This window comes from Salvelinus alpinus, chromosome 5 (assembly GCF_045679555.1).
Source record: "Salvelinus alpinus chromosome 5, SLU_Salpinus.1, whole genome shotgun sequence".
NCBI classification, from domain to species: Eukaryota; Metazoa; Chordata; class Actinopteri; order Salmoniformes; family Salmonidae; genus Salvelinus; species Salvelinus alpinus.
Window position 1 is genome coordinate 81421362 of NC_092090.1, and position 16454 is coordinate 81437815.

The 16454-nt window shown below is 41.5% G+C and overlaps 2 pseudogenes; both read right to left on the reverse strand.

Annotated features, from left to right (window-relative positions):
* Positions 1-651: 651 nt before the first annotated feature.
* On the reverse strand, positions 652-9590 carry LOC139575352 (folylpolyglutamate synthase, mitochondrial-like; annotated as a pseudogene).
* Positions 9591-9596: 6 nt separating this feature from the next.
* LOC139575354 (folylpolyglutamate synthase, mitochondrial-like) lies at positions 9597-14323 on the reverse strand (annotated as a pseudogene).
* Positions 14324-16454: the final 2131 nt, after the last annotated feature.

The window sequence follows — 16454 nt, forward strand, 5'->3', positions numbered from 1 at the left end:
ATGCTGTTTAATCAGATTCTTGATGTGCCACACCTGTCAGGTGGATGGATTATCATGGCAAATTAGAAATGCTCACTAACAGTGATGTAAACAAATTTGAGAGAAATAAGCTTTTTGTGCATATGGAACATTTCTGGGATATTTTACTTCAGCTCATGAAACATGGGACCAACACTTCACATGTTGTGTTTAGATTTTTGTTCAGTGTAGTTTTATGGCAGTGTGGACCAACAACAAATGCACCTGTTGATATGAATCAAAGTAGACCATGATACTGAACCCACTTTAACAAGATTTTTCTCTCAAAAGTATCCCTGCCTCTTTTATAAATGTGTTAAGCCAGACCTTAATGTCACTATAGCCTCCTGCACTAGCCTTACAACAGTCTCTGGAGTGGAGAGAGGTCCAGTCCAGGTTTAATGAGTATACGAGGGGTCCATCAATGGCTAGCCGGGTCCTTTGTGAGTGGGGGGCTTATCCCACCGCGCTCTAACACCTAGCGGGACAGAGCAGGCCCCCATGGCAGCTGGGTAGCCCCTCCACACCCCAGAGCAGTCCTAAGCCCAGGCCAGGCTTAACTACAGCATACTGGGATTGGAATGACACAGAGTTTAATTAAACACTTGGCACCAGAGCAGGCCAGAGATAAGTCTAGCTCCATTCATCCCAGCGACACGCAAACCCAACCTGCAGTATGGGAGCCTGAGAGTGACAGAGTGACAGACAGGGTCACTGCAGAGCAGAGCACCTCTCAGCATTACTGCCTGGCAGGATCACAGTGACGTCTTGCAGCTTTCATTAAGCACCAAGACAAAAGAGAGAGAAGGACCTAAAGACAGTCCCAGTTTGTCAGTTGTTCGGCCAACTCAGTAATGAGCACAGGCAGATGAAGAAATCATGAGAAGAAGCATTTAAGCATTTGAATAGTTGGTCTGTTAGAGTGGATGTTGTAAAGTAGAAACAATTTCAAGATCACTAGACTAGTTGTCCCTTTAGATCTCTGAAAAATTATCGTTTTTTAAAATAGTTCTTATGGTAATTGGAACATTTGAAAACTTTATTTTAAATTACTTGTGTTACTTATGTTTAATCTTCAGGTTAGTGTGAAACGCCTTATCTAAGAGGATGTTTGTTATTGTAGGACCCTGGCCATATGCTTTATCATTAGATTTATAGCTGTGCCTGGGTAGGTCCTCCTCAGTCATAGACACACCCCCAGACCAATGTTTGTTATATGTGGTCAAGGGTCTGTGGGCAGACGTGATTGATGAGGTAATCTTCTTCCCTAGTCTGAGTAAAAAGACAGGAATTTTAATAAAACTGCTGAAATCCGGGAAACATGTTTATAATAATTATATAAAGTCGATGAAGTTATTATCTGAAGTCTATAACAATTGGTCATACATAGGGTCTAAATGTTGTTATTGATCAACATAAACAGCTTATTATGTGAATGATAAGTCAGGAGCTTATCAGTGTTTAGCCTGCTAAAAATAAACTAGTGAAACAAGATCTACTGCAGAGAAGTGATGTACTACGGAAAAGCTATATGCACTAATCCCAGTCCCACCAGGAATTTGGGTAACCATGATAAGGGTAGTTATCCTACACCATAAAACAGTATACTACCCAGATTAGTGCTGGCAGCACAACAAATCTGTCTGCCCACTATGGAGTTTCCAGTTTACCAGTCATATACCATACGGGCTGCTGGGCTGGGCTGCTGGGCTAGTGATCGAGAAGAGGCTTTAGAGAGAAAACCCCTTTTTTAAACTAGGTGGTCTGTGAGCAAACAAACATGACCATTAGAATTTGATTAAAACACACACATGCCGTGTGACACGGCATACCATGACATCCCCTCTGCTCTGTGCCTCTGAGATTACCATTGTGACAGGAAGCCCAAAGCACCTCTGACTTTACAGCAGCATTGTATGGAAATGTTGTGAATCAATGACGGCTTCCTGTTTATAGGTGCTGTTCCTTGATATGGGTGGCACTGGCACCGTAATATTGAGAATCTACAGGAAGACCAGTGACTGAATTCTGGCTTGCTGTTATAACAAGCAGGTTTTAACAGTGGGTCGTTTACAGGGGGTGGAAGGATGAGTATGGGGAGGTGATGACCAACTAATGCTAATTCTGTCATTAAGCAATAATACAGGTTTATGGCTGCGTATCTCATGCATAGCCATGGAAAGTCGTTTTTTGGGGGGGGGGGGGCAGACTGCAGAAAGCTATATCGGTCTGCTAATAACACTAATACAGGACTATTAAATGCCCAGTGCACTACTTTTGTGGTATGTATTCATTTATTATTAATTTTAAAAATCAAATCAGATTTTTCAGCACCCCGACTTCCCTCTGCTATGATCTCATGCCACTGAATTTATTAACACTTTAACTACACTTTTAATGCCATTGAGAGCGAATAGAGCATGCATGAGTGATGCTGAGAGAAAGAGTGATGGCCTCTGGGGCTGAGCTTTCACAGACCAAGTGCCATCTGACACTGCCCACCTTTCTTAGAGATGGGGAACCCCCAGGATTTATGAGACTTCTTATAAAGGCCCAGACTGGAGCTTAATCTGCCTGCTCAATCACACACTCTGCACTGTCCTCCCTAAAGCACACACGTGCACGCAGACACACACACACACATATTCACATGGAGACCTTAGAAAAGTTGCTGAACTTCAATTCAAGCCTGACCCTAAACAATTTTGACATCTCAAAGAGGTCCGTACGCCTTGTGACCCTCAGCTCCACTGGCTCATAGTTTCCTCTTTTTCATTTTAACAACAGAGAATGCAGGAACAGCAGAAGACTGGAGGGCATTCAGACCCCATTGGATATATAATCCAACATTACCTTTGTTGTCTCACATTAATCTGATTACATCCACAGCAGCTACACTTTGAAGAAGGAGAATGTTTTCTCGCCATTAAAATCGTATTTTCTTCTCCTAAGTTACTTCAGTAGTTGCAGTGCTGCCACCTCACAGAGTATTGAGCCTCTGATTAGGGTGTCCACACAGAAGATGACATTTCAATTCCTTATGTTATAAAATACATTTTACCGAGACAAATATGATTATTTGTGTTCTGAATCGTTCAGTGGGGTCTTTTTCTAACATATCATTAACATTATATCAAAAAAGTCGGATGTCGTAACCTAAGACATAGCAAGCACAGAATTCTGCTGACATAGCGGTGCTGGTTTCTCATAACAACTTTTGAGGATTTTACATTTTCGTGGTTGTCCTCTTCAAAGTTGTTTGCGGGTTGCAAAAAGCTAAATGAACATGACACGAGCAGAATTACATTTAAAAGGCTTTGAAAATAAAAAGCTTGATATACACTTTTATTTTTATTTTATTTTTTATTTCACCTTTATTTAACCAGGTAGGCTAGTTGAGAACAAGTTCTCATTTACAACTGCGACCTGGCCAAGATAAGGCATAGCAGTGTGAACAGACAACAACACAGAGTTACACATGGAGTAAACAATAAACAAGTCAATAACACAGTAGGGGGAAAAAATGAGTCTATATACATTGTGTGCAAAAGGCATGAGGAGGTAGGCAATAAATAGGCCATAGGAGCGAATAATTACAATTTAGCAGATTAACACTGGAGTGATAAATCATCAGATGATCATGTGCAAGTAGAGATACTGGTGTGCAAAAGAGCAGAAAAGTAAATAAATAAAAACAGTAAGGTGATGAGGTAGGTAACTCAGTGCTCCGTTGACATTTCACAGAGATACGCTTGTTTTTGTGATAATAACCCTAAACCTTTTCTTAACTTAACCTAAACCTCAGTCTCCGAACCTGCCACGCTATTTCATCTAACCTGCCACGCTATTTCACCTAACCTGCCACGCTATTTCACCTAACCTGCCACGCTATTTCACCTAACCTGCCACGCTATTTCACCTAACCTGCCACGCTATTTCACCTAACCTGCCACGCTATTTCACCTAACCTGCCACGCTATTTCACCTAACCTGCCACGCTATTTCATCTAACCTGCCACGCTATTTCATCTAACCTGCCACGCTATTTCACCTAACCTGCCACGCTATTTCACCTAACCTGCCACGCTATTTCACCTAACCTGCCACGCTATTTCACCTAACCTGCCACGCTATTTCACCTAACCTGCCACACTAATTTACCCTAACCTGCCACGCTATTTCACCTAACCTGCCACGCTATTTCACCTAACCTGCCACGCTATTTCACCTAACCTGCCACGCTATTTCACCTAACCTGCCACGCTATTTCACCTAACCTGCCACACTAATTTACCTAACCTGCCACGCTATTTCACCTAACCTGCCACACTATTTCACCTAACCTGCCACGCTAATTCACCTAACCTGCCGCGCTATTTCACCTAACCTGCCACGCTATTTCACCTAACCTGCCACGCTAATTCACCCTAACCTGCCACGCTATCTCACCTAACCTGCCACGCTATTTCACCTAACCTGCCACGCTAATTCACCTAACCTGCCACGCTATCTCACCTAACCTGCCACGCTATTTCACCTAACCTGCCACGCTAATTCACCTAACCTGCCACGCTGTTTCACCTAACCTGCCACGCTAATTCACCTAACCTGCCACGCTAATTCACCTAACCTGCCACGCTATTTCACCTAACCTGCCACGCTATTTCACCTAACCTGCCACACTAATTTACCTAACCTGCCACGCTATTTCACCTAACCTGCCACACTATTTCACCTAACCTGCCACGCTAATTCACCTAACCTGCCACGCTATTTCACCTAACCTGCCACGCTATTTCACCTAACCTGCCACGCTAATTCACCCTAACCTGCCACGCTATTTCACCTAACCTGCCACGCTAATTCACCTAACCTGCCACGCTATTTCACCTAACCTGCCACGCTATTTCACCTAACCTGCCACGCTATTTCACCTAACCTGCCACGCTATTTCATCCTAACCTGCCACGCTATTTCACCTAATCTGCCACGCTATTTCACCCTAACCTGCCACGCTATTTCACCCTAACCTGCCACGCTATTTCACCTAACCTGCCACGCTATTTCATCCTAACCTGCCACGCTATTTCACCTAACCTGCCACGCTATTTCACCTAACCTACTATGTAAACAAATCATATGTGTCGAGAACCCATCAGTCTCATAACATTGGAACTGACCAATAGCACGTAAAAATCGTGTCATCGGTTGCAACACTCACTATTGAGTTCCAAACTGCCTCTGGAAGCAACGTCAGCACAATAACTGCTTGTTGGGAGCTTCATGAAATGGGTTTCTGTGGCTGAGCAGCCGCACACAAGCCTAAGATCACCATGCGCAAACCAAGCATCGGCTGGAGTGGTGTAAAGCTTGCCACCATTGGACTCTGGAGCAGTGGAAACGTGTTCTCTAGTGATGAATGACGCTTCACCATCTGGCAGTCCAACAGACTAAACTGAGTTTAGTGGATGTCAGGAAAACGCTACCTGCCCCAATGCATAGTGCCAACTGTACATTTTGGTGGAGGCATAATGGTCTGGGGCTGTTTTTCATGGTTCGGGTTAGGCCCCTTAGTTCCAGTGAAGGGAAATCTTAACATTACAGCATACAATGACATTCTAGACGATTCTGTGCTTCCAACTTTGTGGCAACAGTTTGGGGAAGGACCTTTACTTTTTCAGCATGACAATGCCCCCGTGCACAAAGCGAGGTACATACAGAAATGGTTTGTCGAGATCGGTTTGGAAGAACTTGACTGGCCTGCACAGAGCCCTGACCTCAACCCCATCAAACACCTTTGGTATTAATTGGAACGCCGACAACGAGCCAGGCCTAAATGCCCAACATCAGTGCCCGACATCACTATTGCTCTTGTGGCAAATCCCCACAGCAATGTTCCAACATCTAGTGGAAAGCCTTCCCAGAAGAGTGGAGGCTGTTATAGCAGCAAAGGGGTTACCAACTCCATATTAATGTCCATGGTTTTGGAATGAGGTATTCGACGAGCAGGTTTCCACCTTTGGTCATATAGTGTATCAATGGGCGTTTCCTGATATCAGGGAACACCCACATCAATAAACACCCCAAATTGTGGTCTGCAATTACACCATATTCTAAATCTTCAAAAAAGAACAGTATTTTGAATTAATATGAAAAGCGTATTCTAAAATATGAAAAATACTACATCATGACTCAAAGTCGATATCCATCTTACCTATATATTGTTCTTTGTCCAGCGGATTTGAGGAGAAAGATGAGGAGTTCAATGGGAAAGGGAGTCTGTCAGGTAGCCAGTAGCCTTAATTCTTGCAGCCTAGCTGACGCCATGCAATTTTCCATTTGTTTTCTTCTCTAGCCTCAATTGATTATTAAGTCACCTTAATTCTGCCATCCTACAAGGGTAAACACTCCAATAACTTTAAGTTTGGACCATTGGTTTTCTTAGAGAATTGTCTACACAATATATTGTTTTACCCATTGCTCAAAATATGTTTAGGATTGGACACCCTACTTTGACAGTATAACTGCAGTGTTGCGGTCTGCTTACCGCCCACCACTCCCAGAGCTTCAGTCAGGGACCTGTAATGGGAGTCCCTGCTGTAATTGAATTCTAAATAGTACAATCTTCTCAGAGAGCAGAGGTGCTGCAGATTCATGACCAACTCCCTGCAGTTTCTCATTGAAGGGGAAAGGTGGTCTCCGTCAACTAGCAGCAAGCACCAGCTACACTAATATCCTCATCAGAACTAGCCTTTCTAATTACTCTATTGCCTCTGAAATCCTATTGACTAATTGTATTGAAATGTATATGTTCAATGTAACATCCTATTGGATCGTCTTTTTAGTTTCATTGTGTGTTTGGTGTATATTCTGCTCTTTTGATGTGTTTGTCACCGAGGCTTTCAATCCACTGTAACATGCAGTCCAGCAGCAATATCCAATATATCCTGAGAGGATGTATGGCTAAATCTCTGTGCTCAGCATGAAAATGTTTACTGATTCGTAGAACAGTTTCATTAAATGCCACTAATCATATTTTCTATTCAAAGTTCAGGAAGATTCGTTTTTAGGTTCTAGATAGCACATTTTTTCCTAAGATTGTAGAGCTCCTCTCCTATGAGCTTGTGTCTATGGTAATCTTGATGAGAGGCTAATAAGCGAGAGAGAGACACTCGTCCCCTAGCGGGGCCCTGAACCCACACAAACATCCCACTTTAACCCTTTCTTTCACGGGCCTGGCCATAGCGATACCCCCCTCAGATGCTGAAGTAATGAAAGGATTCAGACAGGATAAGGGGATTGGAGCAAACTTCCTCTCGTAATATTTTGAAGGTAAAGCTAATGGCAAAATATTGCATTCCATTTAGCTTTTAAGATTGTGTCTGTCTGTAAGCTTACCTAAGACATTACAGGGAATTCATTCACTGAGGGGGCATGCAGACAGAGACAGACAGGCATGTTGTTCTGTTTCAGGGCAACTCTAGCAAAGGTCAGGGAATATGTGGCAGTCTGTACGTATGAACAGTCAGTGCTAGGCTAGGGTACAAATGAACATGAAAATAAATCTTTACTCACAATTAATAACATTTTTAAATAAACTATTTAGAAACAATTTGTACTTTCATTTTCGTTATTTACATTAGTCAAAACAATAATTCTAAGGGAAAATACAATCCAACTCAATCATAAGGTAATCACCCTGAGAAAATCAATAAACTTAAAGTTCTATCAGAAAGAAATATTACTTGCTGACAGTAGGCCAACAGCTGTAACTTCATAGTATAAAAGCTCAGGGATCCTGCACTGACAGAGCAACTTGAGTACAGCGCACTGGACAAGGAGCACACCTCTATTCAAGATGACCCTTAGCTGTAAACACCTCAGATATTATACCTGTCAAACATTGACTGTATCTCAATGTCCTACATAAAAAACAGCCAGACGGATCCAAACAAACTACTGATCCAAACAGAATCCAAACTGTGCCAATAATCCAGTAGGACTCGAGCGAGGGGTCCAGGTGATTCAGAGCCACTCCTACTAAGTGTAGACTACCTGTGACCAGGCCAGAGATGTGGGCTGCCTCTCTTAGTGCTGCTGCTTTTGCCATGACACTGGGTTGTACTGGAAGACTGCTGAACAATTAGTCACCCGGACTATTTACAGCTGCTACCCGCTGTTTATTAGCTATGCATAGTCACTTAACAAATTACATCGACTAACCTGTACCCCCGGCACATTGACTCGGTACCGGTACCCCCTGTATATAGCCTCGTTATTGTTATGTTTCTTCTGTTACTTTTTACTTTAAAAAATATATATATTAATTCATTCTTATTATTTTTTCACTTTAGTTTATTTAGTAAATATTTTCTTAACTCTATTTCTTGAACTGCATTGTTGCTTAAGGGCTTGTATGTACGCATTTCACAGTAAGCTGCACCTGTTGTATTCGGCACACGTGACAAATACAATTTGATTTGATTTGAGATAGTGGCTCCCTGCAGTAGCCAGCAGTGTCCTTTCCCTGACTGATCCACTGGAGGGCGCTGAGGATGCAGGGGTGTGTCTCCTGGTCTTGGCCAGCAGGGGGAACTTGTCCTGTATCAGCAGCTCTGACTCAGATCCCTGCTGCTTCTCTCTCCCACTCAGGCTCTGCTAGCTGCTCTCGTTGTCCAGGCAACGGGTGAGCATGTTCTCCATCAACACATTGACATTCTGCTGATCTGTAAAAGAGCAGAGCACACAAAGAGAGTAAAGGACTACACACACATCTATGACATTTTTCAGAGCTGGACAATGAATGTGGTAGCATGTTTTTTTACACAGCCAAGAAAACAAATATTCCAACTTGTGTAATCATATATTTATTGTGGCAGTTATGCTTCAGTAAATAAATATTTATTTGCACGACTTGTCTGTTAAAACCCCAGACAGAGAAGCCCAGAGAGAGAAGATAACCCACCTGCATTGTTTTCTGTAATAGTTTCAGTGATGTTGGAACAAAACACAGTCAAATCAAACTGGCATAGCTGCAAGGACAACAAAGGGAGAAGATTTGATATTTTGTCTATTTCAGTGTTTGATCTGTGTTGTGCTTCTTTGGGTGCTGTACAATAGTCAGATCATGGCCAGAGCTGCAGACTAGAGCAGGACAGAGCAGCATCTGTGTATCTGATCCCAGACCTGTAGTACTCACCACTAAGAGCTTTAGCATGGTAGCAGAGTCCCTCTCCCCTGTGGTGTTGAACAGCAGTACTCTGACCACAGGGCATCTGTCATACACAGGCACATAGTGAGTAGGCTGTCTAGCAAAGAAATACACACTCAAATCTTACCGTAAAATTTATGGATGATAATTTTGTATCAGATTAATGTGAGCGTCAATCTCAGGTGCGTGCTGATGTTTGGTGCAATGCAACTATTTCCTACAGTTATATGAGCTTACAATTTTCCACAATCGTTTGACCAATACAGGCCACTGTAGAAAAGCCTGAGGAAGGACCACCCTCAGCGGGGTCAGTCAAACAGTAATCTCCAGTTTACAGGGTCTCTTCCCCCGGCTCAGGCATTTTGATTTACGCCTGCACCATCAGACCTGGAGACAGAGGAGACAGAGGGAAATTAGTGGAGAAGTGTGGGAAGGGTGAGATAGATTATTATTTATTTTGTACATTCAGGCATTTTTATATCTGGATGTTCCATGGGTGAAAATATGCTATTGACCTTTAACCATGATGCTGGGCTGAAAGGCTGCTGCCTGGGAGACCAGCCTGTTCTCCACTACTGGGGTAGTGAGCTGGTCATCTGCAAGTAAGCAGAGGCACACAGTCACTGAACCTCATCACAATTGGAATGTGTACTGTTATTTTGAGAAATACGTTCCCACACTAGCTAGAATAACATTGTCATACTTTGCGAGTTATAATCTAACACACACGCACACACATCCACACACACACCAGACTGTTGGTAGCAGTGTAGCCAGGTCTTGCTGTGCTGCAGGGCAAGTGATGCATTGCAGCGCTGCTGTTGTCCAGCCAGGCCTAGACACAGAGGGTCAGCCCCAACTTCATACTGCTCCAGATCTGGACATACCCACAGGGGACACTACACAAGGCAGGGGAGAGGGGGTCAACTCAGTATGTGAAATATGGGCGCACTCAAACAAATGCATAGCAAAATCAATGCAAATCTACTAGTTTTATGCCAAAGCCATGAGAAAAGGCCCCAGTGACTCACCCCAGTCTCTTCGGCTCTGTCCGGTAGAACAGTCATGGGCCTAGTATGCTGCCTCACAGTGAATGCTGGCACCCCTTGGTTGAGGAGAGAAAGGACTTTATTCTACTACATTCACCCCTGCAGACAGACTGAGTGGCACTTGCATCTTGCATCAAAGTGCAAGAGGCGTCACTACAGTCCCTGGTTCGAATCCGGGCTGTATCACATCCGGCTGTGATTGGGAGTCTCATAGGGCGGTGCACAATTGGCCCAGCGTCGTCTGGTTTTGGCCGGGATAGGCCGTCATTGTAAATAAGAATTTGTTCTTAACTGACTTGCCTAGTTAAATACAGGTTAAATAAAACATTTTTTTTTTTTAAATAGATAGTAAGAATAATGCCACAGACAGGTACACAGTTCATAGGTTGACCTCACACAACACAACATGCATTACTCTCACCTGAAATATACATGCTTTCTCCTCTATGGTGTCTCCTAGTATACTTGATCAATTCCTAAGGTGGAGATCCCACAAACCCATGGCTTCCTGTTCACCAAATGTCAGAAAGAAAAATAAGTGAATACGGATTCTGTAACTAATCAATCTTATGTTTGACTTTGATAATATACCCTTTATGATATGCAGCAAAATTACCTGATGATGTTTGCACAGTCATAGGCCCTTCAAATTACAACCTCTACAGATAAATCCATCTGTTATATAGAAAGATACTGCTCAGAATGGTTTACAACTGTTCTCAATTGATTTGGTCGTTTGTAAACAAACACACATTTGTAAACAAACTGTACATGTGACAGGGTATGTGAATGTTACCCTCTCCTATAGGAAAACATGGAACGCCAGGATGGTGAGGAAGCGGAGATAGGCCGGTATACTAACTCCATGGGAGTATTGAGGATCAGTGCAGTGACACAGTCATAACAAGAAAGGGTCAGAGAGTTCCTTTGAGAGTGATGGGCTACATCAGTGTTCATTCTTCAACTCTCTATGAAGACATACTAGAACTGTGTAGCCTTTAACTGGGCATACACCTCCCAGAAGTATTTGGTGAAGAGCTCTTTGCTGATTGGCTGTCCATTGATGCTTATTCTCGCTCTGAAATGTACCAGGTGTGGAGAGCTGTAAGGTAAAGATTACAATCTTAATGTTCACAGTAGGATAGCCATGACATCTCTGATTGTATGTTAGGTCATTTCATATTATGTGTGTGATAAGAATGTAGTTTTTCACAATTCCTGACATTTAACCCTAGTAAAAATTCCCTGTCTTAGGTCAGTTAGGATCACCACTTTATTTTAAGAATGTGAAACGTCAGAATAATAGTAGAGAGAATTATTTATTTCAGCTTTTATTTATTTCATCACATTACCAGTGGGTTTGAAGTTTACATACACTCAATTAGTATTTGGTAGCATTGCCTTTAAATTGTTTAACTTGGGTCAAATGCCTTCCACAAGCTTCCCACAATAAGTTGGGTGAAATTTGGCTCATTCCTCCTGACAGAGCTGGTGTAACCGAGTCAGGTTTGTAGGCCTCCTTGCTCGCACACGCTTTTTCAGTTCTGCCAACAAATTTTCTATAGGATTGAGGTCAGGGCTTTGTGATGGCCACTCCAATACCTTGACTTTGTTGTCCTTAAGCCATTTTGCCACAACTTTGGAAGTATGCTTGGGGTCACTGTCCATTTGGAAGACCCATTTGCAACCAAGCTTTAACTTCCTGAATGATGTTTTGAGATGTTGCTTCAATATATCCACATTTTCCTCCCTCATGATGCCATCTATTTTGTGAAGTGCACCAGTCCCTCCTGCAGCAAAGCACCCCCACAAGATGATGCTGCCACCCCCGCGCTTCACGGTTGGGATGGTGTTCTTCGGCTTGCAAGCATCCCCCTTTTTCCTCCAAACATAACGATGGTCATTATGGCCAAACAGTTCTATTTTTGTTTCATCAGACCAGAGGATATTTCTCCAAAAATAACAATCTTTGTCCCCATGTGCAGTTGCAAACCGTAGTATGGCTTTTTTTATGGCGGTTTTGGAGAAGTGGCTTCTTCCTTGCTGTGCAGCCTTTCAGGTTGTCAATATAGGACTCGTTTTACTGTGGATATAGATCATTTTGTACCCGTTTCCTCCAGCATCTTCACAAGGTCCTTTGCTGTTGTTCGGGGATTGATTTGCACTTTTCGCATCAAAGTACATTAATCTTTAGGAGACAGAACGCGTCTCCTTCCTGAGCAGTATGACGGCTGTGTGGTCCCATGGTGTTTATACTTGCATACTATTGTTTGTACAGATGAACGTGGTACCTTCGGTGAAAGTGCTGAAGCCTTCAGAAAGCCTTGGTTTCCCATCACCATTCAAGTGCACACGTTTGGTAATGTAATCGCTAGGTTAAAGGTAAAGAATGATTTGCAAACGCAACTGTAATCCTCATTGAATTAAGTGAGGAATCCTTTGTTCATGTGCTAGTCGGAACTAGGAAATTATGACATTTCAGACTTGCTAACTGATTGTTGGGCGGCAGGTAGCCTAGTGGTTAGAGCGTTGGGCCAGTAACCGAAAGGTTGCTGGATTGAAACCCTGCGCTGACAAGGTAAAAATCTACCGTTCTGCCTCTGAACAAGGCAGATAAACCACTGTTCCCCAGTAGGCTGTCATTATGAATAAGGATTTGTTCTTAACTGACTTGCATAGTTAAATAAAGGTTACATTTTAAAACATATTAAAATATTCAACTGGCGTTCGTAAATTCATCCGTTATTCTACGCTCTGGCACACTCAGACGAGAGTGCTCTGAAATCGGAGTAGATAGCCAGAGTGAATTTATAAATCAACAAATAGTGATGACTGTGTTAATACACCTGTAACTTTTTAATTACAGATATATATGGGCCTACATGATGCAACCCTGCATCAAACAAGCTCATCCCTGTTAGTTATATTGTCTAATTCCAGTTGTGTCTGTGTAACTGAAACCCCCAGTAAGTTTTAAAATAGAATTAGTATGAACAAGTACAAGGTTGCTGCAGTTTGATAGGGTTTTCATCCTCCCTACAGGTCCAGGAGGTTTTCCAGGAGTTTAAAACTGTGACCTGATTAGAAAAACTCTGTTCTCATCAAAGCTCATATAAAACCGTTTTACATCTGATTAATCACTGTCATGCCCCACACAGAGACTGATTTTAAGGTCAGAAAGGTACTTTCCCATCTGCCAAATCAGCAGTATTTTTTGATTGCCCGAAGATTATGTTCACTTGCCCAGAAATGGGAAAATAGTTGTTTACACACAGAAATGCTATAACTTGTCAGTCTCTTAATAAAACAACAATGAGGTAGCAGAAAAATCTGTTTTACTGGCCTGCTCCATCAAATGGAACTTATAGGCCTAACTTTTGCAAAGCGTGAGACACGATTTCGACAAGCAGCTCACGCCTGATGGGGCTTTTACACTAGAGATGACATCAAGTGTGTAGCCCTATCCTGGAGTCAAATGACCAAATTGCCCTCTAGTGACCTCATGGGTGGAATGTTACTAATATTTTCCATAATATCCTAATTAATAAACCTTCTTTTTTTTAACAGCTGAAAAAAACCTGTTTCTGTCAATTGGTTTTGTTATATTTCAGTCTTCTGTGATGTATACAGTATAAAATGTAATATTGAGATGCAAACTCAAAATGAAACACATAAGAGAAGCTACATGTATCTAATTATAGATAACTTGACTAACAAATAGCCTACCAGCATGTCAGAAATTATAAGCAGAAACATATCTAAATCCTGCAACCCCTTGTTCTGCAGTCTTTGACTGTAGCCTATAGCACATTTTCTATATTTGCGGGTTAGGATCAGGTGCGGGCCTCAGATTTTCACTTTATCACATATAGTCAGGTGGTTGCGGATGGGTTATTAGCAATTGCGGCGGGTGTGGGTGAACAAACACCTGACCCGTGCACCACTAGTATGCACATGTACAGTATTTTCACATTAGTATACTTACACATTCTACTTACCCCTTTTGACCTGTTGTCAAGGACCTCGACATAAAACTGGAGGCCATTGTTGGTACGATTAACATTGTTTATCAAATGTTTTTCCGTGTTGTCTTATGTGAACACAGTCAGCAGGTGATTGGTAATGGCTTAAGTTATAATTGATTTTCTCTTGTGGAGAAATGTGGCTGCAACAAAAAAGAGGATCTCAAGATAGCGATGTCAAAGCTGAATGAAGACCTGAAATTGATTAAAAGTGTTGTAATTAATTAAATTAATGTAATATATTTTATTATTAAAAATACAATTAAGTTTGTATAAACGTATTTCTTGTTTTATGAACATGGAGGAATTATGTAGGAATGTGGAGGTTTTAAGTCGTACAGTGCATACGGAAAGTATTCAGACCCCTTGACTGTTTTCACATTTTGTTACGTTACAGCCTTATTCTAAAATGGATTAAATCGTTTTTTCTCATCCATTTATACACAATACCCCATAATGACAAAGCAAAAACAGGTTTTTAGGTACTAGTTGGTACTAGTTTTCTCAGGTACTAGTTGAAAATAAGGGGTTAAATACATGTAAAAAAATAGAAATAAAAACAAATGTTCCCTGATCTTTCTTATATCTTTCAGATATAGGACAGACACTTCAGAATGAACTTTATTTAGATTTTTGGAGGGACTATCTGTTGTTCCATGTAGTGAATTTGTTATTAAATGCGTTTGAATGGGTTAATAGTGCTAAAGCCAAAAATAAATACTTTTTTCATTTTTTTGATACTTCAAGGGGTCTTAAAATCAAAATCATATAACTAAATGATCCTTGGTATCACCTTCTTAAAACAATTCCATATAGCTTAGTAGAACCCCCCACCCCTGGCTTAGACTCTTATGGGTTAATGGAGATAATTTTCCTGCTGGGCCAGTACAACCCAGGGATACTGATACTGTAAGGATAACATCCTCCCTGCAGGTAACTGATCTGATTTTTTCAATTCAAAATCAATGATCTTCTCCTGAATTGAATATCACCATGCCATTCATGCTCTGTTACAGATGTTACGGTAAAGAGTCATGGGGAAAAGTGGCGGTATGCATGCTGCTCTTGCACGTAGGCTAAATGTACTGTTGTGTAGCAGCTACTCCCCTACACAACAGGCCTACCAATCAACACAAATCATTCCCAATCACCTTCACTGTAAAATCAGATTATCTTGTACTTGTGTTTTATCTCTATGACAACTAGGTACTGTTTTGTATATTCTAAATAGAAAAATAAAGGTTTGCTTTTGCTTTATAAGATATCTGTGTTGAAATGTAATGCTGTCATAAGATAAACCTACAATATTCCCTCTTGAGACAGTTGGAGTTCACTTAATTCAAAACCAAGATGATAGTCACTAGGCAACAAGATGATAGTCACTAGGCAACAACATTATAGTCACTAGGCAGCAAGATGATAGTCACTAGGAAACAGGGACACTGCTAGTCAGAGAAAACAGGAAGTAAAACCCTACATCTAACACATTGAAATGATTCAGCATGATCATACTCATGGTTAATTTCATGTTCTTCAATTTCTCATTATAGTTTTTAATAGACCTTCATCAAGGTTTGTTTTGACGAACCAAAACACCCAAATATGGATCTATTGGAAATTGTGAATTCATACAAGATCGCCAGTCTCCTGGGATGTATTTTTCCAATAATCAATAAACATGACACTGGTTTTCAATACAGCCAGAAGATGGCAGTAGATGATTGGAACGTTATTGCTCTCCGGAAGTGTTGGGAGTTGGCCTGTAATAAGGGGGTGGTATGGAGTCGAACACACAATGGACTGCTTAGCAGCTGCCTCCAGTAGCAGGCCTCTGAAAAAGATCATCATACCAAATGAGCATCTGTTTGGATGCTGTCCCAGAGATTGTAATCTTTTGGTAACAGTTTCAAGACTGGTTTACCCATATCCCATTACCCACTGTTTCATTATGGGTGACTGTAGTAGTGTCCAATATGCTTACATAAAACACTAGAAAAGGTAGGCAATATTTATTTATTGAAATCATTGATTGATTGATTCAAATCAATGTCACTACTATAGAGCTAATTTAAACCATTTAGAGAGAATCCCAGTTCTTAGAAAAAAGGAAAGAACACCACAGAGAAAACCACATTTGATTTGTAAACCACATTC